General features: G+C 36.3%; 1 protein-coding gene and 1 long non-coding RNA gene across 2 annotated transcripts in view; one reads left to right on the forward strand and one right to left on the reverse strand.

Annotated features, from left to right (window-relative positions):
- LOC145678482 (protein Wnt-4-like) overlaps positions 1–16964 on the forward strand; it is a 383056-nt gene that overhangs the window by 181839 nt on the left and 184253 nt on the right. The window lies entirely within an intron of this gene.
- LOC145679812 (uncharacterized) lies at positions 4491–10305 on the reverse strand. Its single transcript, XR_014130567.1, has 2 exons — positions 10070–10305; positions 4491–4611 (listed from the first exon to the last, which is right to left on the reverse strand). It is a non-coding gene; the product is annotated as an uncharacterized LOC145679812 (long non-coding RNA).

A 16964-nucleotide genomic window follows, 5' to 3' on the forward strand; every position in this document is an offset into this window, starting at 1 on the left:
TAAACATCCGTAACACCGTATGAAACTTTATAATAAAAATCGGGACTCTCTATGAAAGTTTACAGTATTGTGGTAAGTGTGTAATTGACGTCATAGTTACTGAAGTCGGTATAGCCATAGTTATGCAGTTGCCTTTTGCTGAAATATCAGAATTAATTAAATAATAGTCAACACTCACTAAAAGTGAGTGACTGACAACAGATTATTCCTATCAGTTGAAAAAAAAATGAAATCTTAAAGTTTTACGTCCCACCATTATGCCGGTTAGGCTAAAGGAGACGGTGATGATGAGGGATGGGTGAAATGGTGGAATGAATAAATTGGGAGGAAACGGGAGAACCCCGAGAAAGCCCACAAGCACGGTGTTTGTCCACCACAAAGTCCACATGACGCGAGCTGGGATCGAACTAGGGACCCCCAAGCACCGGAGGTGAACAGTCTCCACTGAGCCACTGCGCTCCCGCTCCTATCGGTTGAGAATCGATGACTGACCCCATCAGGATGCCGCGGTCGGCAAGAGGGATTGCCGCCGTCGACGGTGGCAGGCCGCCGGTAGGCAGCCGGCACCCGTCCGCGGCGGCACGACGATCTACTTGTTCAAAATTGCCGACCTTTTGCCGAGGCGGCAAGCGGTCGAAAATCGTAAAAAATAATGCCCTTTGCCGACTCTTTGCCGACTGTTGCCGACCGCCAGAGTCGGCAAAACAGTCGGAAAGACCTCTTTCCGACCCTCTGCCGACTTCTTATGCCGGCCTCTTTTCGACGGCGGCGCCGGCGCATTTACTCCACCTTTTCGGCTGTTTGCCGACTGCTCGGCAAGGCAACTTTCCGACGGCGGCGCCGGCGCATTTAATGCTCATTTCCGGCTGTTTGCCGACTGCTCGGCAAGTCAACTTCTCGACGGCGGCGCCGGCGCATTTAATGCTAATTACCGGCTGTTTGCCGACTGCTCGGCAAGGCAACTGTTCGACGGCGGCGCCGGCGCATTTTATGCGCCTTTCCGGCTGTTTGCCGACTGCTGGAAAGGACCTCTTTTCGACGTCGGCTTCCCGATTCTCCACTGGCGGCATCCGACTTCTTGCCGCCGTCGAAAAGTGGCCCTTTGCCAACTGGAAATCAACGCTTCAGGAAGGCAAAATTTTCATCAGCTTTTACATTAGTCTTGCCTAAGTCTTCCTCCATGCTATGATTTCTCGACAAGGAGCACCCTTGGAAGTTCTTGAAGTATAAACTTGCATTTTTTTGTGTGTCCCAGTACAAAGTTTGTTCTTTTTGCTTTTTTGCAGCACTTTCAGCCAAAAAACAAGAAATTGAATGGGATATGGAAGTATTATATACTTTCAGAACTAGCAATTGTGCCCTTCATGAGAAATCATAGCACGGAAGCAAACTTAGGCAAAGCTACTCTAAAAAGTGGTGAAAATTTTGCCTTCCTGAAGGGTTGATATCCAGTCGGCAAAGGGCTACTTTTCGACTGCGGCAAGAGGTCGAATGCCGCCTGTGGGAGAATTGAGAAGCTGACATCGAAAAGAGGTCCTTTCGAGCAGTCGGTAAACAACCGGAAAGGCGCATAAAATGCGCCAGCGCCGCCGGTGGAAAGTTGCCTTTCCGACCAGTCGACAGACAGCAGAAAAGATGCGTAGCACTGCAATGAAAATCATGGCGGATTCCCACCAGTAATAAAAATCAAATGAAATCTTTAATTTTACGTCCCACGGATATGCCGGTTAGGCTAAAGGAGACGGTGATGATGAATAATGAATGAAATGGTGGAATAAAGAAAGTGGGAGGAAACGGGAGAACCCCGAGAAAACCCACGCATACGGTGTTTGTCCACCACAAGGTTCACTTGGCGGGAGTAGGGTTTGAACCCGAGACCCCTAACACCAGAGGTGAACGCTCTACCACTGAGCCACCGCGCCCCCCCCCCCACCAGTAATATTGCACTCGGTACATACGCAGTACATTTCTACAATTCTCAGTACGATTTAAGTGCTATATAGAGGAAAAGTATCTGGGAATGACTTACAAATGCTTAAAAGCGAACCAAAAATAACAACTGAGCAGCTAATAATGAACGTTAAGAATAATTCAATTAACATGTCTGTGCGCCTAATGTGAAAAACTTATAACAGTCAGTACATTTTCCTCCTGAAAGCACATCTTTCACTATCACGACCACTAGGAACAACACTGTTCTATGCAATCAAAATTTGCTAGTTGCAAACGCTTTCTTCGAAAAAAAAAAAAAAAAAAAAAGCCGCAGCAATCCGTCGGAAATACGGTCTTTTTAGGTTGTCGTTTTCCCATCAACTATTGGAAAAGGATTTTAAACGTCAATGATTTTCTAAATTTTTTTAAAGTACAGGGGTCACACTCCCAATGGAAAATGAGATTTAAATAAAAATTAATGAAGTAAAAATTATAAATAAAAATACTGTAATAAAAGGTATGTGGTGGCGGAGAGATTCAAACCGAGCCTACACGCAAAAAAAAAAAAAAAAAAGGTTAAAGTAAACAAGAAAAAGGTGGAGAGTAACCATGTTAGTTTGTCAATATATGGAAAACAGAGACGTGTATCCAAGCAGCCAAGCCAAAATGTCTCTGCATTTGTTGTAACTTTGGTATATATAAAAAAAAAAAAAAAAAAAAAAAAAAAAAAAAAGTGGCCGGAGCGATCACTTGTCTGCTTACACCCATGACTATATTCGTAGAAACCAAACACTGAAATGCACTAAATACAAGTTCTAACGACTAAGCTGTCAGTTCTAACTCTATGCCTTAAATATTTATTTAAATACACTTTAAAAGTGGAAATCATATTAAGATAAAATAACAATTAAGTAGGTAACTAATTGTTCATTTAATGCGTTCCTATATGATTTATACATTAATTGTATACAATGAAACAGAAAAATGTGAGAAAATAATTTATATCGTAAATGAAACAGCCACATGCACAGTATACTCATAGTGCATACCCATTATATAGAGAAAAAAGGTTAATGAAGTCATTTACATAAAAAATGAAGTGTTTTAACATAATACTTTGCAAAGATCCTTTGTTTTAAAGGAATTCTTTAAGAGAATAAATGAAGGGAAGATCACAATTTTTTCTGGTCTATATTAGCACTAAAAACACACCAAATTGTATTAACAAAATACAATGCACATCGTATTAACTTATATACATTAGCCTATGTAATGAACCTTATCATCATTTAGAAGTTATATGTAATATACCTTCGGATGTACTACTACTTTTTTTTTTTTTTTTAAAACAGAAATTTGTAGCATTCCATAACATTGAGTTTTAACACGGATAGCCTTCATACAGTATGTAAAATCAGAAAAGCAAATATATATGAAGTGATTACAATGTTCAAAAAAGCACTATATTATTCTAAAGAATTCCTGCTATCCATATTTTGTCTTGAATAACTCAGCCATTTTTCTTTTTTAGCCCATTGATATATACGAGGAAATCTTCCTCTGTTTCTTTGAGATTTTAAGGGTTTTACTTTTTATTATTTTTCTTCAGGTCTATTTAAATGTCTCTTACTTTGTGGAAATAAAATTCTGTGTTGTATGTTTTTAATATTCATAAATGACATCTAATTTAAATAATAATATACTTATATATACTAAAAGATCATTTTGACAAAGCAAGGGACATTTAAATAGATATTCAGAAGAAATCAGTAAAATCAGAACATCAAAAATTTTATTCATTTCAAAGAAAAGGAAGAATACTTCCCCTACAAATCAATGGGATAGAAAAGAAAGGAGGCGATGGTACTGAACCTCACCGTTAAGGAGCTTGTACTCTGAGAAATATAATTACACTTTCTCTCTTAACTGATTCCACGCAAAAAAAAAAAAAAGTTAAGAACAATATCAAACAACAGTTGTCTTTATAATTGAAGAAAACTTCAAACCTATGAAATAGTAATGTAGAATTTAAATAGCTCAGAATCAGGATTGTGAGAATATAGAGAGATACAGAAAATTTTACAACACTGCATAGAAAAGATGAAGTAATAATAAGAAAAGAATTTAACGACAAAAACTGGGATAGGGAGACTAAGGTAATATTGGCAAAACAAAAATCAATTTCAAAGCCGTAATTCTCAATATTCGCTTCAAAGGTAAGTGATGACCATAATTCCCGTGTGATTTGAAATAAACCGCATTAAAATGGGAAATGTTTTACAAATGTTATGATTGAATGAAATTCACCCGTTCTAAAAGGAAAAAAAAAAAAACTGTAGTCCCACATATATCCTACCACTCTTCACAAATATCTTTAAGGATGTTAGTACATATGATTTTTGTCAATACTCTCCGTTAGTGGCGTAGGGAAGGGGGGCCCAGAGAGGCCGGGCCCCCAAAAAGGTCCGACAATGTAGTTTGATGTTTGTAATTTTTTAGATATTTTTGTGTTTATATATTTTTTTGTTTGGAATTGTTCCATATGTACCTATAACAGCACTTGCCCCACCAAACACACATCCTGGCTACGCTACTGCTCTCTGTGGGTCTTCTTCCATTGCAACACTTCTGTATTTCTTGAGCAACATTTCCCCTTGCTTCCAGAAATAAATGAACTATCTAAAATAGAACAAATATAATGCTTTGTAAAATATACTCTTCAATGTGTACGGCGTTGGCACATCACGTATATTTATTACAATCGAAAATATACTTCATCACACCAAAACCAAACCAAACTACACAGTGTAATAGACCTTGTTGCAATGAACCGGCTTCAACGCTATATGTTAGACGCTATATGTTACAAGAAAACCTGTAAGAGTAATGAAAACTATAGTCACTGATGAAGAATTCAATTACGTCGAAACAGTTAACTTTTACTTAACCTTTTGTCACTCGCGCTGTTGGAAAAAAAGCAAACAGGTGAGTAAAAACTAATGATTTTTACGAATGGGGTCGCATTAGCGGAGTCACCCTCACTGCTATTCCTCAAGTGGCTCCTTCCCCTCTTTCACCCTAAAGCTCGCTGACGTGCTGCAATTGTAGTAGCTTCCAGTACAGGTTGAGGAAATAGTTTCGTCTGCGTTTGCTTTTTTCAAACGCGCGAGTAGTTCCGTGATAACACTAGCAAACATATATTTTTATGGAGTTTGAAATTTTCCAACGCGCGATCGTTAATGTGATAATTACTGTTTATGAGTGAAGTTTTGTTTTTCTAAGCAATGTCTCGCTTCTTGAATAGAAGTGAGATAGAGAAGTGGCTTGACAATATTAGTGATGAGTCTGATGTTAACTATCGAAAATTAGTGGCTGCTGAAAGTGATGCGAATTGAAGTAATGAAAAAGTGAATGAAGATGATATTGATCATGATAGTGAAGCAAATAAGAACAGTGTAGATGCAGATTCAGATGCAAACGATATGGATGTGAATTACAGTTACAGTGAAAATATTGTTTCATTGGGAAAGACAGGAAAACAAAATGTAAATAGTAACTGGCAGCATCAGCAAAGACAAAGTGTAAAAACATTGTGAAAAAGATGCTAGAACCGAAGTTTACTGCTAAGGGTATCACTGAGTAAACAGTTTTTTTTTTTTTTTCGAAATTTATCGATATAGCCGTGATTGATGAAATTGTAAAATGTACTAACAATTATTTGGATAAATTACGAACAAGTTTCGGCGAAGAACGCACTGCAACTGTACAGCAACTTCAAGGGCAAAATTAATGACTTTATTTCGACGTCTTTATTTGATTGCCAAAAGAAAGGAGCACGTGATGATGTACGATCACTGTGGACATGTGACGGAACAGGAATTCTAATCGTAAGAGCAGCAATGAGTTACACGAGCTTTTTACTGCTACTCAGGGCATTAGATTCGATGATTTCGAAAGCCGATCTCAGAGAAGAGATATTGACAAGCTATAGATAAAACACACTGACTTGACACCTAGTTTTCTGTTCCAAGCGTTGCTATCGGCTGAAGGAATTCACTCCCTTTCGCCAAGGCTCTCTCGTTTAGCAACAGCTGAACCCTTATTGGCTCAACGCGTGGATGTGTCGATGGTTTGAACTTTAGTTCGCATTTTTGCCACGGATCAAGACATTTTGACAGCACTATAGCAACAATTCCAAATATCCTAAGTATTTACTCAACAATTGCATGCATTACTTCAAATAAGTTTACTAAATATATTGTTTGTATCTCAAAATGTCAATGTTGGAAAAAAGCAAACGCGCGAGTAGTTATGTTACTAAATTTGGCGCGAGTGACAAAAGGTTAATCTTTATTACAACAGTACGGTCGCCACCCCAAACGAGAATCAGAAAAGAAAAGAAATCCTGCCGTATATCCAATGGTAGGAATTTGAGTTTCTTGAGAAATCTTTGAAACATTACCTTGAAGCTGCAAGTTAAACAATAAATCCCTAAGTCCCTCACCAGACAAAAAGATGTATTAAAATAGAATATTATATTTAGTGAAGATAGCATTATATTACTTTGAAATAGAACTTCGATACGCGTCAGGGTTTTGCGACACTATTGTATTGGCAATTGAGAATTTTGTATTCGGCTGAATACAAAATATTACATCTTAAAATAAAACCTTGTTAATGGAACAAATAAAATGCACATATACTTAAATAAACTACAGGTAAAATCGATCAGGTGGGCAAAAATGATAAAAGTTTCAAAACAAATACATTTTATGTTCTCCTAGGAGTCAATTTGAGTAACATATCTAAAACACAAACCATCTGTAATAAGAATTCAATCGAATGAACATAACTTTGAGAAACGCTATTAAAAAAAAATCACAAAACTATAACTTTACATTTGTTCGTTTGTCTGCCAAGCTCCTTTATGGCTGAGCGGTTAGTGTACGCGTCTTAGGCGTGGGTGACCCGGGTTTGCTTCCCGGAGAGAGCTCACGTGGTTCGGATTCCACCTTAATCAGTAGGTCCCGTCTTATATAGCCTCGCTGCTGAAAGGGACGTTAAACACAAAATCAACTCAACTTTCGGCCTTTTAAGTTAAAATTTTCAGAGTACAAGCACAAGACACTCTAAATTCCCTGTTTAGATTTTGGCGGCATACCAACGTAATATATCAAAATGGCGGCCATTTTGTCAAATGAACGAGTATCTACGCTACGAAGCGCAATTTTCAGTCTTTTAAGTTGAAATTTTGACGGTAGAAGCACAAGATATGCTAAATTTGCTGTGTAGATTTTCTCGGCGGTCCAATGTAAAAAAAAAAAATAATCAAAATGGCGGCCATTTTTTCAAAACGGCAGTGAGTAGAAAATTGTTGCAAGTTGTGACAATGACAATATTGAAATATAAATCACATTTTAACACTTTTACCCCAAAGACATTGAAATATTTCGAAAAAAAAAACGATTAAACCCGAAAAAAACCCAATTAAACTCGAAAAACAGCCGAAAAAATGGGCCCAGGTGGGTTTGGTTTTTTCAAAAAAGCCCGGGGTTTTTTCAAACCCTCGTTCATGATGAGCTTTTCTCCTCAAAAAAGTTTTAATAGTAGTCGCTAATGGTTTTCTACAGATGTTAATGTTAAATTATTAAATTTTTTCAAACTTCCGATGTCCAAGTTTTTGTACCTACACATCGTGAAACAGTGTCAGGAGAAAGGGTTAACACTCGGAAAATGAAAATGAAATATTTGAGTTTTACGTCCCACGATTATGCCGGTTAGGCTAAAGGAGACGGTGATGATGAGAGATGAATGAAAATGGTGGAATGAAGAAAGTGGGAGGAAACGGGAGAATCCCGAGAAAACCCACGCACACGGTGTTTGTCCACCACAAAGTTCACTTGACAGGAGCAGGGTTTGAACCAGGAATCCCATGCACCAGAGATGAACGCTCTACCACTGAGCCACCGCGGCCAGCAAAAAATCAAAATAAGACAGTCTGGTGCAGGTGTAGTTTTGGTGCACTACATTTTGGAAGATTTACAGGTAAAATTCAATACTTTCCATGAAAAGACATGTTTATAAGGAACGAATTTCTACAGGTAACTTAATTACATACAATGTAATACAACTGTATCTTACGTTTACTAATGTTAAACCATTACAAGTGCTTTACGACGAATAAAACAAATGAGTGCATATGAAAAATGGCTCTATTAGATGTTATTTTCCACGGGCGGCTTATTTCTGCACCGTGTACACCGGCATCATATTTCTGCACAGCGTGCAGAACCTGTATTTTGTTTGCAAGTGGAGAGTTACTAGTATGAAACAACAAGTGTTGTTGAAACTTGTATTATTCTCAAAACGCACTTCCTTCCACTACCCTCACTTCTCCGCATACACACTATCGCAGACGTGCCTGCTTCCTTCGGACGTATTCCCGCGCGGGCCCACCAGCTTCGCCCTATCTGACTCGGTTCGATAGCATTCGTGCTATTTAGTGGCCACCCAGCACAGATTGTTTTGTGCTTTTTTGTGCTGTTTTTATGCTAGACATCTGGAACCCTTATTTATACGCAAATCGTAAAGGTCCCCTTGAATTTTATTTATGCCAAGTAAAATATATTCCGCCCATTTGAAACCGACTAGGGGACAATAAAAAAGAAACTGGTGAAAGAATTATAATTTTTCTTTTTTTTTTTTTTTTTTAGTATTGCGCCACAAGTAAACCTGTACACAAGAGCGTTTAACCACTACCTCATTTCTCCTTTTTTTTTTTTTAATTGGAAGTTTTCGCTCACATGTGAAACAAGTCCTGCAGTATATAATCTAGTGGATCTTATTAGGTTACTAAAGATACACTAAATACTAGAGAATACTAAAGGAACACAAACCTTGTCATGGCACAAACATTATGAGAAATTGTCCACGTTTCTCTAAGATAATTTAGCACCAGGTGCTAGTTGGCCACTAAAGAGCACGAATTCTATATAACTGAGTCAGAGCAGGGCAACGCTGATGGGCCCGCGCGGTAGCGCGGGGGGGTGTCCGAAGGGAACAAGTGCGTCAGCGACGGTGGGTATACGCGTAAGCGAGGGTAGTGAAAACATATGGGCTTTGGTAATCATACGTTTTTCAATATCACTTTTTATGGTTTCATACTAGTAACGCTTCAGTTGTAAACATAAAATACAGCTTTCGTACACTGTGCAGAAATACATTGGCGTTGAGTTAGAAGACACTTATCTTAAAAACTAAGACATGTAAACTTTTGCAATTTCAAGAAGAAAATAATGTACTACAGTTTCTTAACTGTCCCTCGTTTTGTAAATAAAAATTAAGTGAAACCTTTAAGTTTCTTGTCCAACGGTTATGCCGGTTAGGCTAAAGAAGACGGTGATGATGAGTAATGAATGAAATGGTGGAATGGAGAAAGTGTAAATAAACGGGAGAACCCCGAGGAAACCCACGCAGACAGTGTTTGTCCATCACAAAGTTCACATGGCGATGGCTGGGATCGAACCCGGGACCCCAAGTACCAGAGGTGAACGTTCTACCACTGAGCCAGCGCGGACCCTACAATTGTAAGCGAGTTCTTGATATACCGGTAACTCTTTACTTTGGGCAAGGCAATGATATCCTGTCAGTACATAGTATTGCCGAACGAGCGTAAGCGAGTGAAGGCGGGTTAGAGCCCAGCAGGGCACTTTGTCTTTCCTTCTTGGGAACTGTAATTATAATTGCGGGAACCAGTTCAGATGACTTGGTTATTGTCACTGCCTTGCCTAAAGTAATGACTTGCCGATATACCTTAGGGGGTTCGTGAAGGTAAGCAGCAAGGCAACAAATAGAATCGAAGTTAATACACAGGTTGGGCTAGGTAGTACCATTTAAATTACTTTCTTTGATACCCGCCCCCCAAAAAAATTATATGCCGGAGACGCCAGTGCGCGGGAACATACTATAACCGAATCTTTTTCATGCGCAGCAACAATTAACATATGTAACACAACATATAAAATTGATGACAATTTGAAATGTATATGCATAATATTAAATTAACTCACCCCATGTATATGCATAATAAGTGCAATAATATATGCAAATGTATATGAATAATATTAAATTAACTCACCACTCTCTCACTTCATGTTTTCGTGGTATTTGCTTAACCAGCAATTGCGTACAGTTCCAATGAATGAATATTTTTATGATAAACATTCTTTTCACTATTTGTAAACTTATCTCAACGAATTTTTTTAAAGGACTTTACCCACACTGCATCACAATGTGACAAATGAAGAACGCGAACCGAACATAGAGGCAGCGCAACCAGACTACGATTTCTGCAATCAGGCTCTTCAGCGGCAAAGGCGGCTCGGCGCCTGTCCGAGCATCTTTTCAAGGTCGGTCCATCCGCTGTTTGCCGACATTCTTTCGGCTCCTTTACTTGTCGGCACGCCGCCAACGTTTCGGCGTCTTTCCGACAATATTTGCCGCGGTCGCCGTCCGCTGTTTGCCGTCTCCTTGCAAAATGTTTGTCAAGGATCCTCTCGTACTTGTAATTTATTTTAAGTATTTACTTCTCATATACCCTTTACGTGCAGTCCCTTTACTACATTTCTTTTCATGCATTTACCTTTTTCGTGGTCGGCACGCCGTCAACGTTTCGACGTCTTTACAACCATCCTTTGACGCTGTCGTTCCGTCCGCTGTATGCCGACTTTCTGCCGACTCCGTTTTCACAAGACATATTTTATGGAATTAGTGCCCACCCACAAGAAAAACCTTCGGACAGTTTCAATTTTTACTTCATCATTAAAGAAGATACAGGCTCTATTCATTTTCCAAAATTCGACTCTTTGCCGCTGGTACGCGTTATTGCAACTTTCGCCGACGTCGTGCCGACGTCGCTTTTCAAGAAATTGCCGGCAGTCTCTTTTTGCAGTCGTCGTCCGACTGTCTGCCGACTGTTTCGAGAAAGCTTTATACGAGGGAAATATAAGCCCTAATTCGTATTTTAAAGCAATAAATTACCTTCTAACTCTCTTTGTTTTCTATTGGTGAACGAATCTCTTTTTGCTCGTCGCGGTCGAAAATCGAGCGGAAAGACGCCGGTGTCCGGCGCCGGCAATCCGACCGCGGCATCTGGTCGGCATGCACAAATTGTCCGACTATAGGCGGCAGGATCCTGATGGGGGAGAAAAGAGTAGATTATTCCTATCAGTTGAGAATCGATTATTAATAAAAGAGTAGATTATTCCTATCAGTAGAGAATCGATGACTAACAAAAGAGTAGATTATTCCTATCAGTTGAGAATCGATGACTAATAAAAGAGTAGATTATTGCTATCAGTTGAGAATCGATGACTAATAAAAGAGTAGATTATTTTTATCAGTAGAGAATCGATGACTAATAAAAGAGTATATTATTCCTATGAATTGACAATCGATGACTAATAAAAGAGTAGATTATTCTTATGAGTTGAGAGTCAATGACCAATTAAAGAGTAGATTATTCCTATGAGTTGAGAATCGATGATTAACAAAAGAGTAGATATTTCCTGTCAGTTGAGAATCGATGACTAATAAAAGAGTAGATTATTCCTATCAGTTGAGAGTCGATGAGTAATAAACTTAAAATAATAGATTATTTATGATATTAACTTATGGGTTTGGAGGAAAAACCGGGATAGATTATGTAAATCCGGTACTGTCCCTGATAAACCCTAGTCTAGAGAGGAGTTTTCGAGTATCCAGTCTAAGGAATAAGACCTGACTAATCAGAACATTTTGGTTTCCGTTTCTTTCTAACTACTTCTAATGTTTCAGTGAACAGGTCTTAAAGGTTTTGAATTTATATTCGGTGTTCAAAACTATCTCAGTTTTACATAAAGCCGGATTATTTTTATGATTTCTATGAACTGGAAGTGAGACACAATAAATTTTCTAGTTCTTCATTATTTGATAATTTCCTTATTACGATTTATAAAGCTAGAATTTGTATGAGCAGGTTTATCTTCTATTAAATTTCCTAAACTTACTAGAGTTAATTACTATCTTACATTCACATTGAGACATGGAATCATGAAAAGCATAGAGTTCATTTTATAGTGTATGCTTACGTAGTTTAAGAAATTTGTTCCAATGTTGATATATATAGCTACTTACTTATTTCTGTTTCAGCTTTCTAGAATTAATATGATGGATTTCTGTTTCAAATTATACTTGTCCTGAATCAGTATTTAATATATTAAGAGTAGGCTCCATTTATCAATGTATTAGTGGGTCTATAGTATTTCTTTAACCTATCTACTACAACGTTAACGTTCTGATATTTATTATTTGATTAATTGCTAATTAAATATCAATTATAGATAATTCACTAGCTAACAAACACCCTTATACGTTATTACTGTGGACAGTATTTTGCGTTCTTTTGTCTCCACCTTTCATATGTATACAATTTGCCTGACATCGAGGTCTAGGGAACGATTAAGATACCATCTCGTTTGGGAATCTTAAGGAAGCATCCTCAATCTCTTTTTTTTTTTTTTTTCATTCTATGTCAAGTATCTAAAAGTGACTGAAATAAGTGTTTAATTATTTTAAAAATAAGAAATACAAATACCAAGAGTTTCGAGATATGTCTATATTAAAATAATGTTAATTGTAATTCCAGTCTTTTTTCTGCCCACCCCATTTTCTTCCCTTTTAGATCAAATATAGAAAAGAAAAATGCTGAAACGTGTGTCTTAGTATTTTAAATAAGAAGTTCAAAAACCAAATTTTTTGTCTCAAGCGTTAAAGATTCCGAGTTATAGACTGTTATTATAATAATTTAATCCTCGAGTACTTTCTTTTCTGCCCCTCTTTCCTTAAATTCTACGTCAAATATCAAGAAATGCAGTAAACACGTGTTATCAAAATGGTATGGGTGAATGCAAATATTGGTGCATAGTTTGCGAGAAAAGGAGAAAATATTATTATTATTATTATTATTATTATTATTATTATTATTATTATTATTATTATTATTATTATTATTATTATTATTATTATTATTATTATTATTATTATTTTGTAAGTTTAGAAATTGTTGCTGTACGAGAACAATGCTAATTATTGAAGCGAAACTGATATGAAATATTCTTATTAAACTCTTCATTGTAGCAGTTGCAGGACGACAGTACATAATATGGTAATGATATATAGCAGCCTGCAATTATCATTAACACTCACAGTTTAGTTTTTGTGTAACTGAAATATTGTCAGTTCAGGGCAGGCAATAGGTCGCATCGAGCAGAACAAAATAGCATGTCAGTGGTAATTCTCATGTGTAGTTTTCGAGAAAGTACTTTTGTGGCGCTAAATGTATATCGTTCGTTACCAGTATTTATTTATTTATATAACAATCACCAGAAAGGATTTGGGAAGGTATCAGCCCGAGCCTGTTTAGTAGGTACCATTTGCCTGGTAGGACTGAGCAAAACAATGTAAAACCCCAGTCAGGATGGTCACCAGCTGGAATCGAACCCACGACCTCTCGAATGCGAAGCCACTCTACCACTTGAGTTGTTTCGCTTGGTAATTATGGGAACCATTGGTTACTCAGTGGTAGAGCGCTCACCTCTGGCGCGGAGGGTCTCTGGTTTGATCCCTGCTTCCGCCAAGTAAGCTTTGTAGTGGACAAACACCGCGAGCGTAGGTTTTCCCGTTTCCACCCACTTTTGTCATTCCACCGTTATCATCCATTTCACCATCACTTTTTTCCTTAAGCTCAGCACAAAATGAATCAATCAACCAATAAGTATTGTCAGCATTGTTCAGCTGGAACTGATGGTTTTTATTCATTTATGTATTATGCGAAAATACAGTGTTGAGTAGCAGATTTTATCTATTGTTGTATACCGTCTCCTATCAACGGCATATATTCCTAGCACTGATGCTCATACTACCTGTACTTAACACAGTGTCTCATCATCTTCTGTTATTTTTTATTCTTTAATATTGTTATCCTGTTTCCCTTTATTATTATCAAAATTAGTGTTGGATGTAGCTAGATAACTTAATAGAGCTTTTTGATGGAACCTGTTAGTTTCTTGAACTAACAGCATATTTTAAGGCACCTATAATGTGAAAGCAAGAGAATTAAATATTTGAGGATGTTTTACTACTGTTTCTTTATTGGTTAAACAGAATTGTAATAAAATAAAAAGCAATTTACGGACTTGTTAAATGTACATTTACGATAAATCGAATTGTGTGTATGTGTGTAATGTGTTGTTGGTGTAGCATGTTTGTAAGATATTGCTGTAGGTGTGAGTGTCAGGCTTTAGAATGTTGCAGGTATGTTTTTAGTTGAAAAATACATACCTTTGCGCTATGTATATTTTTTGAGAATGGGAAACAACGTATTTTGTTTTAGCGTTTTTCTAGAGTAACAAACTCAGAATTTTGGAACAATTATGGTTACAATGAATATACTTCTGTTTGATAAAATGATTTTTAAATACAATTTTTGAATGTTAATGACGATAACTTTTGAGCAGGGAAAAAGCTACAGAGTTTGAGATTTGTATTTCTAAAATGGCGTGAATCTTTTAATGCTTCTCTGAACAATTTTTTATCACTTTGAATAAACCAGGAAGTAAACTGAAGATTATATATTACTGGAAAGTGCCGAATTGCAGTAATACGGTCTTCATAATCGAGTTTAAAATTTTACACGTGTGCCCAAGATTTTTTAAATGAATATTAATTAACTAAAAATTGCCCTGACATCATCTGACAAACTTCTCTGACATTACACTAACATGAAATATCTTTTAACATGTTGTGTGACGAGTGTGTTGTTGTTAACAAAGAGATTATACAATGTTTTACAATAAGATAACAAAAGTAGTTTACAACATTGACTTACAATACCAGACCTTCGATAATGACATACAAATACCAAAAAAAAAGAAAGAAAGAAAAGAAAAGAAAAAGAAAGAAAGTAATAAGATTGAAAAATAAAGCTAAAACCTTTTCCCAAAATTATAATTTTTGATAAATTAAAACCTGAAAGCTATGGCTTCACAATATTAATAAACTATATTCTGCTCCTTATTGAAAATGGACCCTTTCTGGTGTAAATACTGTCAGAAGAATATCTGGTTCTTAATAAATTAGATACGCTGTCAATATTCAAAGATTGTTAGCTCTTGTCTTAAAGAACTCTTGTCTCAAGTATTATCTATAGGAAAATAGAATGAAAGTATTGATAAAAAGTAATCAAAGTGTTGAATCAAATATGTTTGCGTAGTTTAGTAAAACCAACGTCAATCTAGAACGCCTTAACTCCAAGAATTATCAAAACGTTGCATCTTATTCCAATTGGGTAAAGCTAAAAACTTTTTTCCCTAAAACCGTAAGAAAAAATAAACAGTAAGAGAGTTTGTGATGGTAGTGTTAACCCTTTTCCCTCTTGTGATAGAGCAAAGTCCCTTGAATAAACAGTTGGTAGTAAAAATCAGCCTCCCTGGCTTCTCCTACTGTTTATTTGCTCTGAGTGTGAACTCTCATAAACATGAAATGGCTACAGTTTCCAATGACGAACCGTTGACAGAAGTTAAAAAGTGTCAGAATGAGAAAACAAATTGGCTGCAAGTGTGATGTTCATTTTTTCGTTGCGTTTTTAGACAGATGAATGAAATTCTTGTACAGAATTCTCTATTTTCATGAGATTTTGATGATTACCTGGAACCTTAATATCTTACTATAACAATTATATTTGCTATATATTCTCACGATTTAGATATTTGGATTTTGTTCATCAAAAAATAGGCTCTTTTTTTTTTCAATTTCAGAGCAACATTTCTAGACATTCCACAGGAAGTACTGTACGATCCACTATATATAATAATTTTAAAATTTCAGAAATTATATTAATGTGTAGTATAGTTGAATGAATCATAATTTAGCTAGTTGCTAATAGTTGGGTGTAAGTTAACTACATTCATCAATGCCGCACATCTTAGGCTAAGTCCAGACTAGAATGTAATTTCAACATGTTCTTTAATAGATTGCTTAACATGTGCATGCCATTTCTTGTACAAGTGCAAATTAACACTTTTTATGAACGAAATTCATGAACATGTTGTACTGTCTGTCCACATTAGTTGTAAACTACTTTCTAGAGAAGAACTTTGTGCAATTGGTGGTTATTTAATAATGCTATGTACTTCTGCACAGAAAATGCGAAAAAGAAGCACAGTTTGGGAAAGATCATTTTTTTTAAAGAGGAAATCAAGAAAATATAGATCTATCATTAAAAGCTTTCGAAGTAAATAACTTGTTGGTATTAAAACTGTTTGAGAATATCTCCTAACATCTTGAACTATTTTCTAAAATTTGACTCAGCAGTGTAAAACAAGCTACAAAATTTAGAAAATCAATATCTATTCACAAACAGGCTATCTTCAGCTGTTGATAATTTTCAAGTGAATTAAAACTAAAAATAGAATAGTTTACGATCAGCCAGGTAGAACAACAATTGTTTATAAACAAGATAGACTAGCAACAACTAACGGACTTGAGAAGGCAATAGATAGTTTTGGGATGAACAATTAATATTTTCAAAAGTTCCAGGCATTTGAACTAGAATTCAATATAGTTTTTCCTGTTCCACATTTTTAAAATCAGGAGCAAAACTTATGAAGCTGCCTTCGAACTTCCGCATGGAAACATATATAGCTGTAGTTTTATTTTTCTGTGTTATTAGTTTGCAATTAAATTAAAGTGGGACTATTTAGAGTACTGCAAGACACGAAATATGAGCTTACCAATTTAGGAGCCTGCATATGATCACATACCAGAGCCTACATATGAAGTTATATCTACCAGAGAAGTCAATATAAAATTTTGAGAAGAAGTATAGCATTATAATTAATTATATGTATAGTTAAGCAGTTAATATATAAATTTACATAACATCATATTTAGTTTTATTGCACCAAAGAAAAATGAACTATCTTGACAGTCTTAAA

Source organism: Thermobia domestica, chromosome 2, assembly GCF_964235325.1.
Source record: "Thermobia domestica chromosome 2, izTheDome1.hap1.1, whole genome shotgun sequence".
NCBI lineage: Eukaryota > Metazoa > Arthropoda > Insecta > Zygentoma > Lepismatidae > Thermobia > Thermobia domestica.